The 27,855-nt window shown below is 40.5% G+C and overlaps 1 long non-coding RNA gene across 1 annotated transcript; it reads right to left on the reverse strand.

The window, feature by feature from the left end:
• Positions 1–263: 263 nt before the first annotated feature.
• LOC145867274 (uncharacterized) lies at positions 264–12,069 on the reverse strand. The gene is made up of 3 exons (XR_014383283.1): positions 11,798–12,069; positions 5,518–5,729; positions 264–1,481 (listed from the first exon to the last, which is right to left on the reverse strand). It is a non-coding gene; the product is annotated as an uncharacterized LOC145867274 (long non-coding RNA).
• Positions 12,070–27,855: the final 15,786 nt, after the last annotated feature.

Consider the following 27,855-nt stretch of genomic DNA (forward strand, 5'->3'; position numbering starts at 1 on the left):
AGCTTGTTTGCAAATGGGTCTTCCAAATGGACAATGACCCCAAGTATACTTCCAAAGTTGTGTCAAAATGGCTTAAGGGCAACAAAGTCAAGGTATTGGAGTGGCCATCACAAAGCCCTGACGTCAATCCCATAGACAATTTGTGGGCAGAACTGAAAAACCGTGTGCCCAGGCCGGCGGAGATACAATCTTCGGCAAAATCATTCGCAAGGAGATTCCTGCAAAAATATTATTTGAAGATAAATATTATTTGAAGAAAAATATTATTTGAAGAAAAATATTATTTGAAGATAATAAACATATAAACATATTCAAAGATGACAAAAAATGTAATGTGATACAATTTTGTATCACTTATTTTCAATTTAAATCCGTATAATAAAATGATAGCAATACCAAGGCTAAACATACAGTCTTGGAACTGTACGTTGACAATGGTTAAGGTAAAATTCAATTACAGTTAATAAAATAATATAGAAAATATTTACACAAGAAGCAACCTATTATCACACAGTCAAACTCTCATTTCATTTAGTAAGTTGACCTGCCGTTCTCACTGTTAAACATCACAGTGTTCAATACAACGGCTCTTTAATTCAAAGGAAAAAATTACTATAAATAGACATCCTAAAGAATACATTTCAATACATTTCTTTAAAAAACAAAACAATAAAATAATATACTGTATTTTGGATATTTCATTTAGTGATTACCTGACTCAGTTACACCAGCTCTGTCAGGAGGAATGGGCCAAAATTCACCTAACTTATTGTGGGAAGCTTGTGGAAGGCTACCCGAAACGTATGACCCAAGTTAAACAATTTAAAGGGAATGCTACCAAATACTAATTGAGTGTATGTAAACTTCTGACCCACTGGGAATGTGATGAAAGAAATAAAAGCTGAAATAAATCAAATCAAATCAAATGTATTTATATAGCCCTTCTTACATCAGCTGATATCTCAAAGTGCTGTACAGAAACCCAGCCTAAAACCCCAAACAGCAAGCAATGCAGGTGTAGAAGCACGGTGGCTAGGAAAAACTCCCTAGAAAGGCCAAAACCTAGGAAGAAACCTAGAGAAGAACCAGGCTATGAGGGGTGGCCAGTCCTCTTCTGGCTGTGCCGGGTGGAGATTATAACAGCACATGGCCAAGATGTTCAAATGTTCATAAATGACCAGCATGGTCAAATAATAATAATCATAGTAGTTGTCGAGGGTGCAACAAGTCAGTAACACAAGAGTAAGTGTCAGTTGGCTTTTTCATAGCCGATCTTTGAGAGTATCTCTACCGCTCCTGCTGTCTCTAGAGACTTGAAAACAGCAGGTCTGGGACAGGTAGCACGTCCGGTGAACAGGTCAGGGTTCCAAAGCTGTAGGCAGAACAGTTGGAACTGGAGCAGCAGCAATGCCAGGTGAACTGGGGACAGCAAGGAGTCATCAAGCCAGGTAGTCCTGAGGCATGGTCCTAGGGCTCAGGTCCTCCGAGAGAAAGAAAGAAAGAGAGAAAGAGAGAATTAGAGAGAGCATATTTAAATTCACACAGGACACCGGAAAAAACAAGAGAATTACTCAAGATGTGACAGACTGACCCTAGCCCCCCGACACATAAACTACTGCAGCATAAATACTGGAGGCTGAGACAGGAGGGGTCAAGAGACACTGTGGCCCTATCCGATGAAACTCCCGGACAGGGCCAAACAGGTAGGATATAACCCCACCCAGTTTGCCAAAGCACAGCCCCCACATCACTGGAGGGATATCTCCAACCACCAACATACCATCCCGGGACAAGGCCGAGTATAGCCCACAAAGATCTCTGCCACGGCACAACCCAAGGGGGGTGCCAACCCAGACAGGAAGACCACATCTGTGACTCAACCCACTCAAGTGACGCACCCTTCCCAGGGACGGCATGGAAGAACACCAGTAAGCCAGTGACTCAGCCCCTGTAATAGGGGTAGAGGCAGAGAATCCCAGTGGAAAGAGGGGAACCGGCCAGGCAGAGACAGCAAGGGCAGTTCGTTGCTCCAGCCTTTCCATTCACCTTCACACCCCTGGGCCAGACTACACTTAATCATAGGACCTACCGAAGAGATATGTCTTCAGTAAAGAATTAAAGGTTGAGACTGAGTCTGCGTCGCTGACATGGGTAGGCAGACAATTCCATAAAAATGGAGCTCTATAGGAGAAAGCCCTGCCTCCAGCTGTTTGCTTAGAAATTCTAGGGACAATTAGAAGGCCCGCGTTTTGTGACCGTAGCGTACGTGTAGGTATGTACGGCAGGACCAAATCGGAAAGATAGGTAGGAGCAAGCCCATGTAATGCTTTGTAGGTTAGCAGTAAAACCTTGAAATCAGCCCTTGCCTTAATTGGAAGCCAGTGTAGGGAGGCTAGCACTGGAGTAATATGATCAATTTTTTTGGTTCTAGTCAGGATTCTAGCAGCCGTATTTAGCACTAACTGAAGTTTATTTAGTGCTTTATCCGGGTAGCCAGAAAGTAGAGCATTGCAGTAGTCCAACCTAGAAGTAACAAAGGTATGGATTAATTTTTCTGCGTCATTTTTGGACAGAAAGTTTCTGATTTTTGCAATGTTACGTAGATGGAATAAAGCTGTCCTTGAAACAGTCTTGATATGTTCTTCAAAAGAGAGATCAGGGTCCAGAGTTACGCCGAGGTCCTTCACAGTTTTATTTGAGACAACTTTACAACCATCCAGATTAATTGTCAGATTCAGCAGAAGATATCTTTGTTTCTTGGGACCTAGAACAAGCATCTCTGTTTTGTCCAAGTTTAAAAGTAGAACGTTTGCAGCCATCCACTTCCTTATGTCTGAGACACAGGCTTCTAGCGAGGGGAATTTTGGGGCTTCACCATGTTTCATTGAAATGTACAGCTGTGTGTCATCCGCATAGCAGTGAAATTTAACATTTTGTTTTCGAATGACATCCCCAAGAGGTAAAATATATAGTGAAAACAATAATGGTCCTAAAACGGAACCTTGAGGAACACCAAAATTTACAGTTGATTTGTCAGAGGACAAACCATTCACAGAGACAAACTGATATCTTTCCGACAGATAAGATCTAAACCAGGCCAGAACTTGTCCATGTAGACCAATTTGGGTTTCCAATCTCTCCAAAAGAATGTGGTGACCGATGGTATCAAAAGCAGCGCTAAGATCTAGGAGCACGAGGACAGATGCAGAGCCTCGGTCTGACGTCATTAAAATGTCATTTACCACCTTCACAAGTGCAGTCTCAGTGCTATGATGGGGTCTAAAACCAGACTGAAGCGTTTCGTATACATTGTTTGTCTTCAGGAAGGCAGTGAGTTGCTGCGCAACAGCTTTTTCTAAAATGTTTGAGAGGAATGGAAGATTCGATACAGGCCGATAGTTTTTTTTATAATTTCTGGGTCAAGATTTGGCTTTTTCAAGAGAGGCTCTATTACTGCCACTTTTAGTGAGTTTGGTACACATCCGGTGGATAGAGAGCCGTTTATTATGTTCAACATAGGAGGGCCAAGCACAGAAAGCAGCTCTTTCAGTAGTTTAGTTGGAATAGGGTCCAGTATGCAGCTTGAAGGTTTAGAGGCCATGATTATTTTCATCATTGTGTCAAGAGATATTGTACTAAAACACATTAGTGTCTCCCTTGATCCTAGGTCCTGGCAGAGTTGTGCAGACTCAGGACAATGGAGCTTTGGAGGAATACGCAGATTTAAAGAGGAGTCTGTAATTTGCTTTCTAATGATCATGATCTTTTCCTCAAAGAAGTTCATGAATTCATTACTGCTGAAGTGAGAGCCATCCTCTCTTGGGGAATGCTGCTTTTTAGTTAGCTTTGCGACAGTATCAAAAAGAAATTTCGGATTGTTCTTATTTTCCTCAATTAAGTTGGAAAAATAGGATGATCGAGCAGCAGTGAGGGCTCTTCGATACTGCACGGTACTGTCTTTCCAAGCTAGTCGGAAGACTTCCAGTTTGGTGTGGCGCCATTTCCGTTCCAATTTTCTGGAAGCTTGCTTCAGAGCTCGTGTATTTTCTGTATACCAGGGAGCTAGTTTCTTATGACAGATGTTTTTAGTTTTTAGGGGTGCAACTGCATCTAGGGTATTGCGCAAGGTTAAATTGAGTTCCTCGGTTAGGTGGTTAACTGATTTTTGTCCTCTGACGTCCTTGGGCAGGCAGAAGGAGTCTGGAAGGGCATCAAGGAATCTTTGGGTTGTCTGAGAATTTATAGCACAACTTTTAATGCTTCTTGGTTGGGGTTTGAGCAGATTATTTGTTGCGATTGCAAACGTAATAAAATGGTGGTCCGATAGTCCAGGATTATGAGGAAAAACATTAAGATCCACAACATTTATTCCATGGGACAAAACTAAGTCCAGAGTATGACTGTGGCAGTGAGTAGGTCCAGAGACATGTTGGACAAAACCCACTGAGTCGATGATGGCTCCGAAAGCCTTTTGGAATGGGTCTGTGGACTTTTTCCATGTGAATATTAAAGTCACCAAAAATTTGAATATTATCTGCGATGACTACAAGATCCGATAGGATTTCAGGGAACTCAGTGAGGAACACTGCATATGGCCCAGGAGGCCTGTAAACAGTAGCTATAAAAAGTGAGTGTGTAGGCTGCATAGATTTCATGACTAGAAGCTCAAAAGACGAAAACGTCATTGTTTTTTTTTTTTGTAAATTGAAATTTGCTATCGTAAATGTTAGCAACACCTCCGCCTTTGCCGGATGAACGGGGGGTATGGTCACTAGTGTAACCAGGGGGTGAGGCCTCATTTAACACAGTAAATTCATCAGGCTTAAGCCATGTTTCAGTCAGGCCAATCACATCAAGATTATGATCAGTGATTAGTTCATTGACTATAACTGCCTTTGAAGTGAGGGATCTAACATTAAGCAACCCAATTTTGAGATGTGAGGTATCACAATCTCTTTCAATAATGGCAGGAATGGAGGAGGTCTTTATTCTAGTGAGATTGCTAAGGCGAACACCGCCATGTTTAGTTTTGCCCAACCTAGGTCGAGGCACAGACACGGTCTCAATGGGGAAAGCTGAGCTGAATACACTGACTGTGCTAGTGGCAGACTCCACTAAGCTGGCAGGCTTACTAACAGCCTGCTGCCTGGCCTGCACCCTATTTCATTGTGGAGCTAGGGGAGAAATCCCTACATCCATAACTAGCGGTTTCCTCATTACCAGATATACTACATCCATAACTAGTGGTTTCCTCATTAGCAGATATACTACATCCATAACTAGTGGTTTCCTCATTACCAGATATACTACATCCATGACTAGTGGTTTCCTCATTAGAATGGAGGAGTTTCTACAACCAAATTGCGTGTGCATCGCTGCAATTTTAGCAAACACAGAAAGGGGCCTATATTGGAGGTCAAAAGTCATCTGGCACACTGCTTAGGTCTTGACTGTCTTAAGATAGTCTTGTCAAATGTTGTACAACTTCATGGGTACTCTCTGGTCATCCCTTTTTACCTCAAATAAACAGTGGATTTCTGCTGTTGTGGGCATTTAACCATCTGTATGACTTTGTTGTTCACACAGGAGAGATGGGACTATCGTGGATCCTCTGGGGAGCCTCAACAACCTCATGATGCTGACGAGGCAGAGAAGAGTCTCTCCAGATCAGAACTCCTCAAGAAACACCTGCAGACATCCACAGGGAAGACATCTCACTGCTGCTCTGACTGTGGGAAAAGATTCACCTCATCAGAAAAACTTAAAATACGTCAAAGAATTCACACTGAAGAGAAACCTTTTGGCTGTTCTCAATGTGGGAAGAGTTTTACCAAGTCAAGAAGCCTGATATCACATCAGAGAACACACACAGGAGAGAAACCTTTTAGCTGTAATCAATGTGGAAGGAGTTATGCCCTGTTAGGTAGCCTGACAGCACATCAGAGAACACACACAGGAGAGAAATCATTTAGCTCTACTCAATGTGGGAAGAGTTTTTTTAGTTCTAGCTGTCTGAAGAGACACCAGAAAACACACACAAGAGAGAAAGCTTTTAGCTGTAATCAATGTGGAAGGAGTTATGCCTTGTTAGGTAGCCTGACAGCACATCAGAGAACACACACAGGAGAGAAACCTTTTAGCTGTAATCAATGTGGAAAGAGTTTTACCCAGTCAAGAAGCCTGATATCACATCAGAGAACACACACAGGAGAGAAACCTTTTAGCTGTAATCAATGTGGAAGGAGTTATGCCCTGTTAGGTAGCCTGACAGCACATCAGAGAACACACACAGGAGAGAAACCATATAGCTGTACTCAATGTGGGAAGAGTTTTTTTTGTTCTAGCAGTCTGAAGGTACACCATAGAACACACACAGGAGAGAAATCATATAGCTGTACTCAATGTGGGAAGAGTTTTTTTTGTTCTAGCAGTCTGAAGGTACACCATAGAACACACACAGGAAAGAAATCTTTTAGCTGTGATCAATGTGGGAAGAGTTTTACTACAACTAGCAGTCTGACTAAACACCAGAGAACACACACAGGAGAGAAACCTTATGGCTGTGATCAGTGTGACAAGAGATACTTTGATAAAAGCTCTCTGATTAAACACCAGAAAATTCATGAAGGAGTTGTTTCATGATATCAATGAAATAATGTCACAATGTAGAATGTTTTAACATTGTAGAAGGAGTATTTTAATGATGTCACAATGTAGAACCCTAAACGTTTGTCCCCTGTTCTATTGATTTCAACATGATATGGATATTAGCCTCAGGGGGAAAATCCAGACTCTGAATTGGAAGAGTTACTATTTATGAGATTTAACAAAAAGTGACAAAAAAAATGTATTACACTTACCATGTTGGTGACCCACTTGAATCAAAATGCAACACTTCGAAATGTTTAGGTTTTCAATATATCACCAACTGTTTCTGCTTATTGGTTATTGATTTGGACACGTTAAAACTGTGTTTTGACATTGGGGATATCCCACCTAGCAACATGTCATTGAAAAGACGTTGAAAATAAGACTATGCCCGACATCCAATATATGTTCGTTGTAGTTGAAAGTGAAAGTTGAAAAGAGGTATTTTCTGGTCGTTTTTTCAATGACTTGAAAACAGCTTCATTTCAACGTACTTGCAGCCTATACACATGGACGCAGTATAATAAATTGGTCTATAATCAATTTTATTAACAATCCTACATCACTCCAGTATTTATTTACAACATTCAAGTGCTAATTGTCTTTATTCCACTACTGAAGAAGCATGACTCAAATCACCTCATATTTATAAAAAATAAAATAAAAAAGTACAATTTTTTTTTAATGAAATATATGCATTCACTACTGTACGTCGCTCTGGATAAGAGCGTCTGCTAAATGACTAAAATGTAAAATTTAAAAAATTTAAAACATTCAGCCTGACAAAATCAGATTTTTTTTATTATTTCATGCCTCACCATTAGGTTCTTTATTGTCAATATGTATTAACAAAGGGGTGTACATTTGGTTTTGATATTTCATATTTACAATTCATGTAATACTTATTCATGCAACCAACTGACAATTTTTGGGTACAATTATATTGACATTGTTATCCTGCTTTTAGAATATCAGGGTTCATTCTCAGATGTGCCAACCCAAATGTACTAGAGCATGACATTGGGGACTGGGCCCCGATCCAACAACATGCCTATCTAGTGAACCCTGAATAGAGAGAGAAGCTCTGCAGTGAGGTGGAAAGTTACTATGGATATTTCAGGAGTTTCCTCTTGAAATCAGACATGTCTGTGGTGAGGACAACTTGGTTGCTGATTGTCTCAAGGGTGGGCAGTTAAAAAGTTGAGTGTTTTGTGTTTAGCCAGTGCATTGCCATGGATCACAATTTATTATGACTGCATGTTTTTCCGTATTGGAGATGAGTTTTGTTTGGGCTCGTTCCAAGGGGACGAGAGTTCTAGAAGCTAGTGAGTTTTAGGAAGACGAGAGTTCTAGAAGCTAGTGAGTTTTAGGAAGACGAGAGTTCTAGAAGCTAGTGAGTTTTAGGAAGACGAGAGTTCTAGAAGCTAGTGAGTTTTAGGAAGACGAGAGTTCTAGAAGCTAGTGAGTTTTAGGAAGATGAGAGTTCTAGAAGCTAGTGAGTTTTAGGAAGACGAGAGTTCTAGAAGCTAGTGAGTTTTAGGAAGACGAGAGTTCTAGAAGCTAGTGAGTTTTAGGAAGACGAGAGTTCTAGAAGCTAGTGAGTTTTAGGAAGACGAGAGTTCTAGAAGCTAGTGAGTTTTAGGAAGATGAGAGTTCTAGAAGCTAGTTAGTTTTAGGAAGACGAGAGTTCTAGAAGCTAGTGAGTTTTAGGAAGACGAGAGTTCTAGAAGCTAGTGAGTTTTAGGAAGACGAGAGTTCTAGAAGCTAGTGAGTTTTAGGAAGACGAGAGTTCTAGAAGCTAGTGAGTTTTAGGAAGACGAGAGTTCTAGAAGCTAGTGAGTTTTAGGAAGACGAGAGTTCTAGAAACTAGTGAGTTTTAGGAAGACGAGAGTTCTAGAAGCTAGTGAGTTTTAGGAAGGATTCTATGGAAAGAAAAAGGACAAAAAATACGATTGTATATTATTATTTAGAAATACGTGTTTTTTTTAATTCTTTTTAATAGTTGACAGCCAGTAGACACCATGTTTATATTGGTGAAGGTGAAGCATTGTAGTTGATTATCATGTGAAATGGAAGTTGTTTTCTGTTGGTGGTAAGCAAACTTGTCCAACAAAAATATAGGACATATTTGTTGTCTTAAGGGGGAAGGTGTTACAGGCTTTGGTTTTTCCATTTATGTTTTGAAGTTGGACTTTAGCACGTCTAGCTCGTTAGCCCGTCTAGCTCGTTAGCATGTAGGACGCACTGATTGGTGTCACCTCGTTAGTCAGTATGTGTTACACCTGTGCTGGCTTGTCCATCTCGTTAGTGGGAAGGTGTTTCACCTGAGCTGGTCCAGGTTCTATTTAAGAGTGTCTGGCCCAGTGCTCCAGTTGTCTTGATACATGTGGAGAGTCAACACCTTTAGTTGCTCCACCTTTTTGGTTTGCTTCCTGTCTTTAAGTTTGGTGTGGGTTTTTCTTTTGTTTTCCTCTTCTTGGGCAGATTTAGTGGGTCTCATGGTGGGTGTCCTTTTAGGTCCCAGTTGTTGTTACTAGTCAACTTTCAGTGGACACCCCCATAGTGTCTTTCAGAACCCCTCCTAAAACCCCACCTGTTTAGTTGTGGTTGTTGTCAGTGAGTCTTTGTTAGTCCCTCTTCTGTTTGAGAAACATTTGAGATTTTTCTTGGTGGGGAACGTAACAACAAACAATGTAGTAAAACAAGCTGGTATTTTGGGTTGGATATTGCATCCAATTCTTAGTATTTTAATCGATGGCATTTCCATCTTTCAGTTGTTAACCTTCTGTTTTTTATCCACTTATGTTTGTTGTGGTAAATAATTGTTTATTTTTGTTTTTTCCTATGAAGCCATTGTGTTGGATCCATGTCTGAAATGTGCTGTATAAATAAAGCTTGATTTGATTTCAACAAATGAACCCAATGACTGGCCAATCAACAGACTCCTGGTCCCTCTTAGTATGAAAATCAGTATCACGTTTCAAGCCTGCTGAAGACCTGGCACCTAAATGTGACTTCTGTCATCTGATCACTCCAAGCTGCATTAGGTTCAGATCTACCAGGATGGGCCTTTGACAGTCTGGATGCAGCCAGGCCACTGAATATAAATAAGCAACGTAAAGAGATGAATGAGTGGGGAAAAAACAATTTCATAAGAAATGAAGTCACATGTGTTTAGCAGTTGTTGTTGCGGGTGTAGTGAAATGCTTGTGTTCGTAGCTCCAACAGTGCAGTAATATCTAACAATTTCACAGCAAATACCTAATACACACAAATCTAAGTAATGGAATAAGAATAAGAATATATAAATATATGGACGAGCAATGTCAACGCTGCATAGACAGATACAGTAGAATAGAATACAGTATATACATATGAGATGAGTAATACATAGACAGATACAGTAGAATAGAATACAGTATATACATATGAGATGAGTAATACATAGACTAAGATACAGTAGAATAGGATAGAATACAGTATATACATATGAGATGAGTAATACATAGACTAAGATACAGTAGAATAGTATAGAATACAGTATATACATATGAGATGAGTAATGCCAGATATTTATAGCCGAGGCCAGATACTTTTTCACAACATTTCCAACCGAGACCATCAGGTTTGTCGGCATGATTAGTGATCATACTGTAGCTCAAACCTACTGTGACTGTTGAATGTCTGACGACGACCTAACTTTATAATAGTTTGTAGCCTACCTACCAGAATCTGCTCGTCTTTCCTTCAAATCATCACATTTATCTGTCTTCTAATGCAGTGGTGTAAAGTACTTCAGTAAAAATACTTTAAAGTACTACTTAAGTCGTTTTTGGGGGTATCTGTCCTTTACTATCTATATTTTTAACAACTTTTACTTTTAATTCACTACATTCAAAAAGAAAATTAAGTACTTTTTACTGCATACATTTTCCCTGACACCCAAAAGTACTCGTTGCATTTTGAATGCTTAGCAGGACAGAAAATTGTCCAATTTGCACAATTATCAAGAGAACAACCCTGGTCATCCCTACTGCCTCTGATCTGGCAGACTCACTAAACACAAATGCTTCATTTTTAAATGATGTCTGAGTGTTGCAGTGTGACCCTGGCTATCCGTAAATTAAAATAACAAGAAAATTGTGCCGTCTGGTTTGCTTAATAAAAGGAATTTTAAACTATCACTTCTTTACTTTTACTATTGATGCTTAAGTATATTTTAGCAATTACATTTACTTTTGATACTTAATTATATTTGAAACCAAATACTTTGACTTTTACTGAAGAAGTATTTTACTGGGTGACTTTCCCTTTTAATTGAGTCATTTTCTATGAAGGTATCTTTACTTTTACTCAAGTATGAGAATTGAGTACTTTTTCCACCACTGTTCTAATATTCTAGAGACATATGAGCCACAGTTTCAACAGACATTTTGTAACTGCGTGGGCTACAAAGTTACTTTCAATTTCATATAAGGAAATAATGTAACGGTCACTGGGTGAATTCGTTTTGCATTGCCCGGCTCCCCGGGTGAGCAGAGTTTACGCATTTTAGACCATTCCATTGTGCCTTAAAATAAAACTCCACTCACCTGTAGCACCGGGCCATGCAAAACGAACTTTCCACTGTCGCAGGGCACTGAGACACAGAGTTCTAAACCCAGATGCGTTTCTTCAAGACATCTCTCTTACATTATTTTTGATAAACATATAATTTACTGGAAACCAATTTTAGCTGTGCTTTTTCCTCCAGAATGTGAGTTACTGTAGGACTATAATAATTGTTAACAGGCCTACAAACCCAAAAGGTTTTAATTATTTGAGAATGTTAATTTGTATGCCTCAAATATTAAACTGTCATAAAATATTTAATGATTAGTTGAATCAGGTGTGTAAGTGCTGGTAAGAACAAAAGGATTGAGAAACCCTGAGATAAACATAAAACCATATAATGTAAAAGCTCCTCCACCATCTTTACCAGACGTTTTACTGATAACATGTAGACCTACTGATTAGTTTCCACTTTGAAAACTGCTGTCTGTCAGCAACTCAGCTCAAGTAGCAGTTCTACTAACTAGTAATATCTCATTCCTGGTATTCATTCTCTTACTCTGTCGATTAGAATAAATTAATGTTCAGAAACACTTACTTTATTTTTCAATAATCTCCATATAGTGTCTTCTGCTCTGTCGTCTCAAAATGGATCCTGAACAAAAGAACAACTTTACTTTCGGTTTCAATCAGCCGTCTCCCCACCCTGAAAATAAAGTGTTTTATTGGTATCATCCACTAGATGGCAGTAAACACCTGCTGAACCTAGACTTTACAACAATGTGTTCTGTTTTATACAGGCAGTGTCCCAGAGGAGGAGTGCTGATCTAGGATCAGGTCCCCCTCTCCATGTAATCTGATTCATTATGATCTAGGATCAGGTCCCCCTCTCCATGTAATCTGATTCATTATGATCTAGGATCAGGTCCCTCCTCTCCATGTAATCTGATTCATTATGATCTAGGATCAGGTCCCCCTCTCCATGTAATCTGATTCATTATGATCTAGGATCAGGTCCCCCCTCTCCATGTAATCTGATTCATTATGATCTAGGATCAGGTCCCCCCTCTCCATGTAATCTGATTCATTATGATATAGGATCAGGTCCCCCCTCTCCATGTAATCTGATTCATTATGATCTAGGATCAGGTCCCCCCTCTCCATGTAATCTGATTCATGATGATCTAGGATCAGGTCCCTCCTCTCCATGTAATCTGATTCATTATGATATAGGATCAGGTCCCCTCCTCTCCATGTTATCTGATTCATTATGATCTAGGATCAGGTCCCCCCCTCTCCATGTAATCTGATTTATTATGGTCTAGGATCAGGTCCCCCTCTCCATGTAATCTGATTCATTATGATCTAGGATCAGGTCCTCCTCTCCATGTAATCTGATTCATTATGATCTAGGATCAGGTCCCTCCTCTCCATGTAATCTGATTCATTATGATCTAGGATCAGGTCCCTCCTCTCCATGTAATCTGATTCATTATGGTTGTTTTGTCTAATGTCTCTTTATATTCATATAGCCTGGGGGCCATGTAGCTGTATTGAAATGACCTTGTTTTATAACCTTCTTTGTTGCTCAGTGGTACTTCAGTTGTCCAATTCTTTCACACAGTAATGCTCCAGCATCCACTCAGAGCTTATGCATCTAATGCATTCCTCAAATACTGCAGAGTTGTTAAGCAAGTCCCTGAGATCGTCATGTTCAACCATATTTATTTGTCAGATGAAACCTGAGGGGATCACTGTAGTGGGTCATAAATGCATCCAAAATGGTTCTGAGGTCCTCAACAATGTTATTCTGTACCGTAGCTGGGATGCAGTGTTCTTTCCTGATTTACTAAATAAAAAGACAGATATTGTTTTAGAGATCTTCAATTAGCTGCTCAGTGTTGATCTCTGTGGCTTGAACATATTCAGCCTCTGGCAGACTCTCTACATCGCTCATGTCATCTTCAATGGGATCAGTCCCAGTCTCAAATTCATCATGAGGGCAATTCTCATCTAAGTTGGCTCTTAAAAGCTCTGTGTGGTTTTGGTAGATGTGTGACTGATAGATGCTGAAACATCTATTTGTTTTCCCCACACCCATTTAACTTCACAGGTCATTACAACATGTGGTTCATGCTGCTGATAGAGGACAATATGTGTGAGTAGTCTGGACACAGAGAAAGGAGGCTCGTTGCAAAGTGGACAGTTGAATAGAGTTGGCATTCTGCAGACAGATTGTGAACCTTGGAATGATGGGATGGAATCATGGAGATCATTGGTACTCAGCCACTTGCAGACATCATCAAGGGACCAGTCTTCCACAGCCACACTCTAATTCAAGTTGACACTAAAAGCAGAAGTGAAATGTATCAGTGTTGAGGCTAAAACAAAACCTCTCCTACTCTTTCCAGACAACCACCTTTCCTCCTAATGTGTATTCATGGTTGTTCTATAACGAAGCAGAGCTTGTCAGGAAAGGTGAAGATGTCCGTCTCTTATTTATCTGACTCCATATTTCTTAGTTTGGGACATGATGGGATTCTGCAGTCCCACATTTAAGTGTTCAGATAATATGATGGTCCAAATGGGGCATTAAGTTCTTCTTTCATGTCGACCCAAGTTGGCCTATTAGAGTTGTCAATAAAGAGCCTATCAGGGCAGTTATAAAGTCTTCTTGATATAATTACATGTTAGGGAGCTTTAATCCTCCCTTCTAAGTCTTTGTCTGTAAAGTAGCTTGGTTCATCCTGGTCCTTTTAATAGTCCAGATGAATCATGTTGTCTCTGGTGTTAAAGGTGTAGGCAGGTATGGACAGTGGAAACATGCTGATGACGTCATTCAGTTAAGGAGCTGTAACCATCTTTATAACATGTGTCCGTCATTCAGTTTAGGAGCTTTAACCATCTTTATAACATGTGGTCATCATTCAGTTTAGGAGCTGTAACCATCTTTATAACATGTGGTCATCATTCAGTTTAGGAGCTTTAACCATCTTTATAACATGTGGTCATCATTCAGTTAAGGAGCTGTAACCATCTTTATAACATGTGTCTTCATTCAGTTTAGGAGCTGTAACCATCTTTATAACATGTGTCCTTCATTCAGTTTAGGAGCTGTAACCATCTTTATAACATGTGGTCATCATTCAGTTAAGGAGCTTTAACCATCTTTATAACATGTGTCCGTCATTCATTTTAGGAGCTTTAACCATCTTTATAACATGTGTCCGTCATTCAGTTTAGGAGCTTTAACCATCTTTATAACATGTGTCCGTCATTCAGTTTAGGAGCTGTAACCATCTTTATAACATGTGTCCGTCATTCAGTTTAGGAGCTTTAACCATCTTTATAACATGTGGTCATCATTCAGTTTAGGAGCTTTAACCATCTGTATAACATGTGTCCGTCATTCAGTTTAGGAGCTTTAACCATCTGTATAACATGTGTCCGTCATTCAGTTTAGGAGCTTTAACCATCTTTATGTCATGTGTCCTACCCCACAATGAGATCTGTAGTTTTTCCCAGTTTTTCAACTGAAGTTGAATTTTGTTCCTCCTTGAGGACTGTCATAGACTGTGACTGATGGTTAACATACCTAGATATCTACCTCTGATGGGAGCAGATCTCACTCCTGGCTGTGGCTGATGGTCAACATACCTAGATATCTACCTCTGATGGGAGCAGATCTCACTCCTGGCTGTGACTGATGGTCAACATACCTAGATATCTACCTCTGATGGGAGCAGATCTCACTCCCGGCTGTGACTGATGGTCAACATAGTCTACCTAGATATCTACCTCTGATGGGAGCAGATCTCACTCCTGGCTGTGACTGATGGTCAACATAGTCTACCTAGATATCTACCTCTGATGTGAGCAGATCTCACTCCTGGCTGTGACTGATGGTTAACATACCTAGATATCTACCTCTGATGGGAGCAGATCTCACTCCTGGCTGTGACTGATGGTCAACATAGTCTACCTAGATATCTACCTCTGATGGGAACAGATCTCACTCCTGGCTGTGACTGATGGTCAACATAGTCTACCTAGATATCTACCTCTGATGTGAGCAGATCTCACTCCTGGCTGTGACTGATAGTCAACATAGTCTACCTAGATATCTACCTCTGATGGGAGCAGATCTCACTCCTGGCTGTGACTGATGGTCAACATAGTCTACCTAGATATCTACCTCTGATGGGAGCAGATCTCACTCCTGGCTGTGACTGATGGTCAACATAGTCTACCTAGATATCTACCTCTGATGTGAGCAGATCTCACTCCTGGCTGTGACTGATGGTCAACATAGGCTACCTAGATATTTACCTCTGATGGGAACAGATCTCACTCCTGGCTGTGACTGATAGTCAACATAGGCTACCTAGATATTTACCTCTGATGTGAGCAGATCTCACTCCTGGCTGTGACTGATGGTCAACATACCTAGATATCTACCTCTGATGTGAGCAGATCTCACTCCCGGCTCTAAGGTGATATACCTTTAGTTCTATCTGCACCTGACTACTGGAGTAATGGATATTTATTATTATTTTTAAAGTTTCTCACTTTTTGCTATTTATATCTGCAGTAAAGGCAGTGAGCGCTTTGTTTCTTGGGCTGGCAGTTATCTTTGAGTGAGAATAGTATCAGCATAACAATCATTTAAATCTATATGGAGGTCTGACAGTTATCTTTGAGTGAGAATAGTGTCAGCATAACAATCATTTAAATCTATATGGAGGTCAGACAGTTATCTTTGAGTGAGAATAGTGTCAGCATAACAATCATTTAAATCTATATGGTGTCCAGCTCTGGTTTCTTCTCAGTTTTACTGGAGGTTGTAATTGTTGTTTATCTCGTAGTACTTCCTGTTCTATATTCCACTTTGTCATTGTCTATAGTTTCACTCAATGCCGGGGGGGTTAAGAAATCATATATAGCGCAATGCCTTATTTTTATATTGCCAAACAGCTTAAAACAGATTTACGTCAACTTCTACAGATCTCAGTGGTGAAATGATTTCTGTCATTCATGGTTCTGAACTCTCTGCTGGAGTTACCACTCTAATGAATCATTTCAATGGTGTCTTGTCATCAACTGTAACAACATCATTATAACCAATATTTATTGGTTCAATTCCAAACTTGAAAATGATCAGTGACTTGAATCTTTGGAAAAGCGTATTCTCCATTGGCTAACCAAGTTCCCTAATGCTTTACTTATAGTAGGTGGGGATTTTATTTATTTGAGGCAGTTTATGGAAAGGTTTGATATGATAGATAATTGGAGAGTAAAGTTTCCTAATGACTTGTCTTCCACTTGGAGTAATAAGACCCGGTCCAGACAATCACCACAGATCTTTGGTTGGTGTCTCAATGTTTTGATAAACAGGCTATTTCTGTTAACATCCTGGTCACTCCCCTTACTGACCATAGAGCTGTTTATATTGACATTACACTGTTTATCTCTGATAATGGCCCTTACTGACCATAGAGCTGTTTATATTGACATTACACTGTTTATCTCTGATAATGGCCCTTACTGATCATAGAGCTGTTTATATTGACATTACACTGTTTATCTCTGATAATGGCCCTTACTGATCATAGAGCTGTTTATATTGACATTACACTGTTTATCTCTGATAATGGCCCTTACTGATCATAGAGCTGTTTATATTGACATTACACTGTTTATCTCTGATAATGGCCCTTACTGACCATAGAGCTGTTTATATTGACATTACACTGTTTATCTCTGATAATGGCCCTTACTGATCATAGAGCTGTTTATATTGACATTACACTGTTTATCTCTGATAATGGCCCTTACTGACCATAGAGCTGTTTATATTGACATTACACTGTTTATCTCTGATAATGGCCCTTACTGATCATAGAGCTGTTTATATTGACATTACACTGTTTATCTCTGATAATGGCCCTTACTGATCATAGAGCTGTTTATATTGACATTACACTGTTTATCTCTGATAATGGCCCTTACTGGTCATAGAGCTGTTTATATTGACATTAAACTGTTTATCTCTGATAATGGCCCTTACTAATCATAGAGCTGTTTATATTGACATTACACTGTTTATCTCTGATAATGGCCCTTACTGATCATAGAGCTGTTTATATTGACATTACACTGTTTATCTCTGATAATGGCCCTTACTGATCATAGAGCTGTTTATATTGACATTACACTGTTTATCTCTGATAATGGCCCTGGCAGAGCATCCTATTGGAAGATTAATAGCTCTATTAAAACATGAGTTGGTCCAGATGGAGATAAACAATGTAATTACACACTTCTGGAACAAAGCTCTAAATAACAATTCATACAGTAATAACTGGGAGCTTTTTAAATATGAGGTTGGAAAATATGCAAGAAAACATGGGAGTATTGTTGCCAAGACCAGGAGAGCTGAAGTAGAAAGTGTTATTACAAAGATCACCTGTCTTGTTCAAAAGCCTGTTGAAAGTGTTTCAGAGGAGGATAAATCTGTTCTGTTTGATCTACAACACCAGTTGGATGATATTTATAGACTGAAAGCAGACGGAACCTTTGTCACATGTAGGTAGAAATGGCTAGAGGAGGGTGGACAAAATTAAACCAGTTTTTCTTTTCAGGTTAGAAAAATACCACTCTAAAAATAATACAATTCAGCAATGAAATATGACTGGTCTCATCACAGATGATCCCATATTAATAATCTCCATCTTTAGTTCAACTTCTACAGTATTGTGAGGTGTCCTCAACTCTTTGTTTTGATTGTCTGGGGGATGTGAAATCAGTTGGTGAGGCTGACAGGGAACAGTGTGAAGACCCTACTATAGTTGAACACATCATTTATTCTATTGAACAACTTAAACATAATACGTCTCCTGGGACTGATGGTGTATCTGCTGAGTTTAACACAACTGTTTCTGTTGGAGGTCTCCTGGGACTGATGGTGTATCTGCTGAGTTTAACACAACTGTTTCTGTTGGAGGTCTCCTGGGACTGATGGTGTATCTGCTGAGTTTAACACAACTGTTTCTGTTGGAGGTCTCCTGGGACTGATTGTGTATCTGCTGAGTTTAACAGAACTGTTTCTGTTGGAGGTCTCCTGGGGACTGATGGTGTATCTGCTGAGTTTAACAGAACTGTTTCTGTTGGAGGTCTCCTGGGGACTGATGGTGTATCTGCTGAGTTTAACAGAACTGTTTCTGTTGGAGGTCTCCTGGGACTGATGGTGTATCTGCTGAGTTAAACAGAACTGTTTCTGTTGGAGGTCTCCTGGGACTGATGGTGTATCTGCTGAGTTTAACAGAACTGTTTCTGTTGGAGGTCTCCTGGGACTGATGGTGTATCTGCTGAGTTTAACACAACTGTTTCTGTTGGAGGTCTCCTGGGACTGATGGTGTATCTTCTGAGTTTAATAGAACTGTTTCTGTTGGAGGTCTCCTGGGACTGATGGTGTATCTGCTGAGTTTAACACAACTTTTTCTCAACAGTTGGTATCTTTTCTGTTGGAGGTCTTTTCTGAAAGCATTGTAAATAATTCTCTCCCTCCCAGTTTGACTCAAGCTCTGACTACATTAATACCTGACCCCAAGAAAGACCTGTAAATGTATTAAACTGTGATAGAGGATCACTCTGTAAATGTATTAAACTGTGATAGAGGATCACTCTGTAAATGTATTAAACTGTGATAGAGAATCACTCTGTAAATGTATTAAACTGTGATAGAGGATCACTCTGTAAATGTATTAAACTGGGATAGAGGATCACTCTGTAAATGTATTAAACTGGGATAGAGGATCACTCTGTAAATGTATTAAACTGTGATAGAGGATCACTCTGTAAATGTATTAAACTGTGATAGAGGATCACTCTGTAAATGTATTAAACTGTGATAGAGGATCACTCTGTAAATGTATTAAACTGTGATAGAGGATCACTCTGTCAATGTATTAAACTGTGATAGAGGATCACTCTGTAAATGTATTAAACTGTGATAGTCATATAGGTTCACTTTGTAAACGCTTAAATCCCCTTTATGTCATTATTAAATCACCTTTATTATGTCATTCGTACAGCACCTTAATTATGTCATTATTAGATCACCTTTATTATGTCATTATTAAATCACCTTTAATATGTCATTATTAAATCACCTTTATTATGTCATTATTAAATCACCTTTATTATGTCATTATTAGATCACCTTTATTATGTCATTATTAAATCACCTTTATTATATAATTATTAAATCCCCTTTATGTCATTATTAAATCACCTTTATTATGTCATTATTAAATCACCTTTATTATGTCATTATTAAATCACCTTTATTATATAATAATTAAATCACCTTTATTATGTCATTATTAAATCACCTTAATTATGTCATTATTAAATCACCTTTATTATGTCATTCTTACAGCACCTTTATTATGTCATTATTAAATCACCTTTATTATGTCATTATTAAATCACCTTTATTATGTCATTCTTACAGCACCTTTATTATGTCATTCTTACAGCATTTGTATCTATTTATAAATGTTGATTTGCGACAAAATGGTTTATCAACTTCCATACTGATGCAGTCTGTTTGTAATTACTGTAGCTATCGAGGAGAAGGTCAATTCTGCTACTTGGCTTCGAGCTCAACTCAATTATAGTTGGATTGTCACGTCCTGACCCTAGTAAGTTGTCATTTTCTATAGTAGAGTGGTCAGGGCGTGACAGGGGCTGTTTTGTGTTTTCTATGTTTTCTACAAGACAAGACCGTGGGACAGGATTCCTGTTATATAAGGACAAGACAAGACCGTGGGACAGGATTCCTATTATATAAGGACAAGACAAGACCGTGGGACAGGATTCCTGTTATATAAGGACAAGACAAGACCGTGGGACAGGATTCCTGTTATATAAGGACAAGACAAGACCGTGGGACAGGATTCCTGTTATATAAGGACAAGACAAGACCGTGGGACAGGATTCCTGTTATATAAGGACAAGACAAGACCGTGGGACAGGATTCCTGTTATATAAGGACAAGACAAGACCGTGGGACAGGATACCTGTTATATAAGGACAAGACAAGACCGTGGGACAGGATTCCTGTTATATAAGGACAAGACAAGACCGTGGGACAGGATACCTGTTATATAAGGACAAGACAAGACCGTGGGACAGAATACCTGTTATATAAGGACAAGACAAGACCGTGGGACAGGATTCCTGTTATATAAGGACAAGACAAGACCGTGGGACAGGATTCCTGTTATATAAGGACAAGACAAGACCGTGGGACAGGATTCCTGTTATATAAGGACAAGACAAGACCGTGGGACAGGATTCCTGTTATATAAGGACAAGACAAGACCGTGGGACAGGATTCCTGTTATATAAGGACAAGACAAGACCGTGGGACAGGATTCCTGTTATATAAGGACAAGACAAGACCGTGGGACAGGATTCCTGTTATATAAGGACAAGACAAGACCGTGGGACAGGATACCTGTTATATAAGGACAAGACAAGACCGTGGGACAGGATTCCTGTTATATAAGGACAAGACAAGACCGTGGGACAGGATTCCTGTTATATAAGGACAAGACAAGACCGTGGGACAGGATTCCTGTTATATAAGGACAAGACAAGACCGTGGGACAGGATACCTGTTATATAAGGACAAGACAAGACCGTGGGACAGGATTCCTGTTATATAAGGACAAGACAAGACCGTGGGACAGGATTCCTGTGAAGACACTGTAAGGACATGGAAGTGTAGTCACCAGCAGACATGGCAGAGGCCTTAGGAGACCCTTTAAGGCATGTCTGTCTGACTGACCAGCTGCACCAGACCAGCCACGATGATGACGCTCTTCAGAAAGTAGAGTTTTAGGGCACAACTTGATACAAAAAAACTCTAATAAAAAACAGAAAGTAAAAAAGGTAAGGTTATGTTAATAGATAATGCGTGTGGTTCTTGTTAGAAAAGAAGGACAAAGCCTTTCTCACTCAGATTTCCTTGGGATATAGTGTAAGCGCAATGGCTCTGTCTCAGCTGTTGAGATCATTGACAATTTATTGTGCAGACCTTATTGAGATAGTGGGATACGGACAGGGTTCCACTAAGGACATTATAAGGACACTAGGGTGTACAAGTACCAGCAGACATGGCTTTATCATCACACTGAAGGGCTTTACTTCAACAGGTGGACATGTACCTTGTACAGTGGCAGCCATTGGAAACACTTTGATGTCATAGCATATGAGGTTTTTTTGGAGACCCTTTAAGAATGGTCTAATGTTCTGTTGGCCATTAGCCCTGTATGGAATGTTTGTGCACATTCCTCAGAGGAAAACAGGAACCAAGTCGTATACTTAGGACAGGATTCAAATGGAGGCTGCGTTGGAGAACACTTGACAGTTAAAGGTAATTTCCGATTCAACCGACATCTGCAGCGTTTACCATAAATTCCATCACTGCTGACACAGGAACATTGCCTTTAAAAAGGTCTAAGGGCCCAGGGATGGGTTTCTACTAAGCTGACATAGGGAATTGTTTTAAGATGGTCATACCAAGTATCATTTAGATAATTCATTTGGACTTTTAGGACCCCTGTAAGTAATGAAAACAGATATTTGATTAGACATTGAATTTGGCCTTACTGCTATTAGCCCACAGAAACACATTGAATAACAACAGTTCTGTAAGGTTATACATGTATATTATGTAGCCTACATAGATAACGCATGCAGACACGTGCACAAAAAACACACATGCAAGCACATGTGTCGGATAGCTACGCACGCACACACACATCCACACACAAACACACCCCAATTAATGATGCGATGGAAGTGAGTCAAATGACCAAATTTCCCTCTAGTGGCCTCATGGGTGGAACCTTATTAATATGTTTCATCATTTCATCATTAATAAACATTATATTGGTTTAAACTGAGAAAATATGGTGTTTCTGTGTCAAATGGTTTTGTTATATTTCAGTCTTCTGTGATGTATATAAAGTGTAATATTGGGAGGCAAACTCAAAATTAAATACACTATATATATATATATATATACACACTATATATGGACACCCCTTCAAATTAGTGGATTCGGCTATTTCAGCCACACCCGTTGCTGACAGGTCTATAAAATCGAGCACACGGCCAAGCGATCTCCATAGACAAACATTGGCAGTAGAATGGCCTTACTGAAGAGCTCAGTGACTTTCAACGTGGCACCGTCATAGGATGCCACCTTTCCAACAAGTCAGTTCATCACATTTCTGCCCTGCTAGAGCTGCCCCGGTCAACTGTAAGTGCTGTTATTGTGAAATGGAAATGTCTTGGAGCAACAACGGCTCAGCCAGGAAGTGGTAGGCCACACAAGCTCACAGAATGGGACCACAGAGTGCTGAAATGAATAGCACGTAAAAATCATCTGTCCTCGGTTGCAACACTCACTACCGAGTTCCAAACTGCCTCTGGAAGCAACGTCAGCACAAACACTGTTCATTGGGAGATTCATGGAATGGGTTTCCATGGCCTGCAGCCGCCACTTTGTAAATGTATTAAACTGTGATAGAGAATCACTATGTAAATGTATTAAACTGTGATAGAGGATCACTCTGTAAATGTATTAAACTGTGATAGAGGATCACTCTGTAAATGTATTAAACTGTGATAGAGGATCACTTTGTAAATGTATTAAACTGTGATAGAGGATCACTCTGTAAATGTATTAAACTGTGATAGAGGATCACTCTGTAAATGTATTAAACTGTGATAGAGGATCACTCTGTAAATGTATTAAACTGGAATAGAGGGTCACTCTGTAAATGTATTAAACTGTGATAGAGGATCACTATGTAAATGTATTAAACTGGGATAGAGGATCACTCTGTAAATGTATTAAACTGTGATAGAGGATCACTTTGTAAATGTATTAAACTGGGATAGAGGATCACTCTGTAAATGTATTAAACTGGGATAGAGGATCACTCTGTAAATGTATTAAACTGTGATAGAGGATCACTCTGTAAATGTATTAAACTGTGATAGAGGATCACTCTGTAAATGTATTAAACTGTGCATTTTACCAGTTCCAGTCCCCTTCCTCCTGGGGATACTTTTTGAGAAGCTCTGTTCTGAGAAACTCAGTTCTGGTGACCAAATAAAAGTACATTCTACTCCAAAATGTATCAAAATAAAATTATGCTGACACCATCTAAAATATAACTTCCACCTCCAGAAATGAGCCCAATAAGATTTTGTTAAAAATGTTAAATTATTTTAACACATTGGACCAAAAACCTGTATGGATGGTATATTATCAGCTATAAGCAATAAACATTATCACCTGCAACCCAACTGATGCAGCATAGTGGCTATAAATACATAGGCTGAAGCATGGGGTTTGTCTATCTATATTATCACCTGTATGAACTGATGCAGCATAGTGGCTATAAATACATAGGCTGAATCATGGGGTTTGTCTATCTACATTATCACCTGTATCAACTGATGCAGCAGTGTCCACATGGTCTGATAAACACTCCTAACAACCCCACCACTAGGAGGTGTCCACATGGTCTGATAAACACTCCTAACAACCCCACCACTAGGAGGTGTCCACATGGTCTGATAAACACTCCTAACAACCCCACCACTAGGAGGTGTCCACATGGTCTGATAAACACTCCTAACAACCCCACCACTAGGAGGTGTCCACATGGTCTGATAAACACTCCTAACAACCCCACCACTAGGAGGTGTCCACATGGTCTGATAAACACTCCTAACAACCCCACCACTAGGAGGTGTCCACATGGTCTGATAAACACTCCTAACAACCCCACCACTAGGAGGTGTCCACATGGTCTGATAAACACTCCTAACAACCCCACCGCTAGGAGGTGTCCACATGGTCTGATAAACACTCCTAACAACCCCACCACTAGGAGGTGTCCACATGGTCTGATAAACACTCCTAACAACCCCACCGCTAGGAGGTGTCCACATGGTCTGATAAACACTCCTAACAACCCCACCACTAGGAGGTGTCCACATGGTCTGATAAACACTCCTAACAACCAGACCACTAGGAGGTGTCCACATGGTCTGATAAACACTCCTAACAACCCCACCACTAGGAGGTGTCCACATGGTCTGATAAACACTCCTAACAACCCCACCACTAGGAGGTGTCCACATGGTCTGATAAAGACTCCTAACAACCTCACCACTAGGAGGTGTCCACATGGTCTGATAAACACTCCTAACAACCCCACCACTAGGAGGTGTCCACATGGTCTGATAAACACTCCTAACAACCCCACCACTAGGAGGTGTCCACATGGTCTGATAAACACTCCTAACAACCCCACCACTAGGAGGTGTCCACATGGTCTGATAAACACTCCTAACAACCCCACCGCTAGGAGGTGTCCACATGGTCTGATAAACACTCCTAACAACCCCACCACTAGGAGGTGTCCACATGGTCTGATAAACACTCCTAACAACCACACCACTAGGAGGTGTCCACATGGTCTGATAAACACTCCTAACAACCCCACCACTAGGAGGTGTCCACATGGTCTGATAAACACTCCTAACAACCCCACCACTAGGAGGTGTCCACATGGTCTGATAAACACTCCTAACAACCCCACCACTAGGAGGTGTCCACATGGTCTGATAAACACTCCTAACAACCCCACCACTAGGAGGTGTCCACATGGTCTGATAAACACTCCTAACAACCCCACCGCTAGGAGGTGTCCACATGGTCTGATAAACACTCCTAACAACCCCACCACTAGGAGGTGTCCACATGGTCTGATAAACACTCCTAACAACCCCACCGCTAGGAGGTGTCCACATGGTCTGATAAACACTCCTAACAACCCCACCACTAGGAGGTGTCCACATGGTCTGATAAACACTCCTAACAACCCCACCACTAGGAGGTGTCCACATGGTCTGATAAACACTCCTAACAACCCCACCACTAGGAGGTGTCCACATGGTCTGATAAACACTCCTAACAACCCCACCACTAGGAGGTGTCCACATGGTCTGATAAACACTCCTAACAACCCCACCGCTAGGAGGTGTCCACATGGTCTGATAAACACTCCTAACAACCCCACCACTAGGAGGTGTCCACATGGTCTGATAAACACTCCTAACAACCAGACCACTAGGAGGTGTCCACATGGTCTGATAAACACTCCTAACAACCCCACCACTAGGAGGTGTCCACATGGTCTGATAAACACTCCTAACAACCCCTCCACTAGGAGATGTCCACATGGTCTGATAAACACTCCTAACAACCCCACCACTAGGAGGTGTCCACATGGTCTGATAAACACTCCTAACAACCCCACCACTAGGAGGTGTCCACATGGTCTGATAAACACTCCTAACAACCCCACCACTAGGAGGTGTCCACATGGTCTGATAAACACTCCTAACAACCCCACCGCTAGGAGGTGTCCACATGGTCTGATAAACACTCCTAACAACCCCACCACTAGGAGGTGTCCACATGGTCTGATAAACACTCCTAACAACCACACCACTAGGAGGTGTCCACATGGTCTGATAAACACTCCTAACAACCCCACCACTAGGAGGTGTCCACATGGTCTGATAAACACTCCTAACAACCCCACCACTAGGAGGTGTCCACATGGTCTGATAAACACTCCTAACAACCCCACCACTAGGAGGTGTCCACATGGTCTGATAAACACTCCTAACAACCCCACCACTAGGAGGTGTCCACATGGTCTGATAAACACTCCTAACAACCCCTCCACTAGGAGATGTCCACATGGTCTGATAAACACTCCTAACAACCCCACCGCTAGGAGGTGTCCACATGGTCTGATAAACACTCCTAACAACCCCACCACTAGGAGGTGTCCACATGGTCTGATAAACACTCCTAACAACCCCACCACTAGGAGGTGTCCACATGGTCTGATAAACACTCCTAACAACCCCACCACTAGGAGGTGTCCACATGGTCCTAAATCACACCGTTTCCTCATTTTGTATCACATTCCAATGATAAAACTGGTCATGTTGCCTAGTGGTTAGAGTGTTGGGAATGTAACTGAAAGGTCACTGGTTTGAATACCTGAGCTGTCAAGGTGTAAATCTGTCTATGTGCCGTTAAGCAAGGCACTTAACCCTAATTTGCTCCAAGGGAACCGTACTACTATGGCTGACCCTGTAAAACAACACATTTCACTGCACCAATATGGTGTTTGTGACAATAAAACATTTTATGTATTTTTCTCTCAATTACAACAATTCATTTAACAATGCTGGTAACAGATCTTGATGACATTCCTCCAAGGACACCTTGACTTGCATTACATTCTCACTGCAGAAAAATATTCTCATGTTATTGAACCATAAATTGTACATATATGTGTTAGATAATAACCCTGGATGATGAATGTGTGAACTATCTTGTCATCTTTTTGGGTAACTACAATGGAACATTCTAGTCTTGAAGGACATGAACTGGCAGAACAGGTTTCAGCAAAGTATGGAGTCATTGTTTTCAGGAAGGTGCAACCATGACGATAGGAGAGACAGGAGGCAGACTAAGGGAAAGGGATAACAAACCAGGGTCACCATACTACTGTCTGACCCTGTACAACAACACATTACACTGCACCTATCATACTACTGTCTGACCCTGTACAACAACACATTACACTGCACCTATCATACTACTGTCTGACCCTGTACAACAACACATTACACTGCACCTATCATACTACTGTCTGACCCTGTAAAACAACACATTACACTGCACCAATCATACTACTGTCTGACCCTGTACAACAACACATTACACTGCACCTATCATACTACTGTCTGACCCTGTACAACAACACATTACACTGCACCAATCATACTACTGTCTGACCCTGTACAACAACACATTACACTGCACCTATCATACTACTATGGCTGACCCTGTACAACAACACATTACACTGCACCTATCATACTACTGTCTGACCCTGTACAACAACACATTACACTGCACCTATCATACTACTGTCTGACCCTGTACAACAACACATTACACTGCACCTATCATACTACTGTCTGACCCTGTATAACAACACATTACACTGCACCTATCATACTACTGTCTGACCCTGTACAACAACACATTACACTGCACCTATCATACTACTGTCTGACCCTGTAAAACAACACATTACACTGCACCTATCATACTACTGTCTGACCCTGTACAACAACACATTACACTGCACCTATCATACTACTATGGCTGACCCTGTATAACAACACATTACACTGCACCTATCATACTACTGTCTGACCCTGTACAACAACACATTACACTGCACCTATCATACTACTGTCTGACCCTGTACAACAACACATTACACTGCACCTATCATACTACTGGCTGACCCTGTACAACAACACATTACACTGCACCTATCATACTACTGTCTGACCCTGTACAACAACACATTACACTGCACCTATCATACTACTGTCTGACCCTGTACAACAACACATTACACTGCACCTATCATACTACTGTCTGACCCTGTACAACAACACATT

Source organism: Salmo salar, unplaced genomic scaffold (genome assembly GCF_965601325.2).
Source record: "Salmo salar unplaced genomic scaffold, fSalSal1 ptg000257l, whole genome shotgun sequence".
In the NCBI taxonomy this organism is placed as follows: Eukaryota; Metazoa; Chordata; class Actinopteri; order Salmoniformes; family Salmonidae; genus Salmo; species Salmo salar.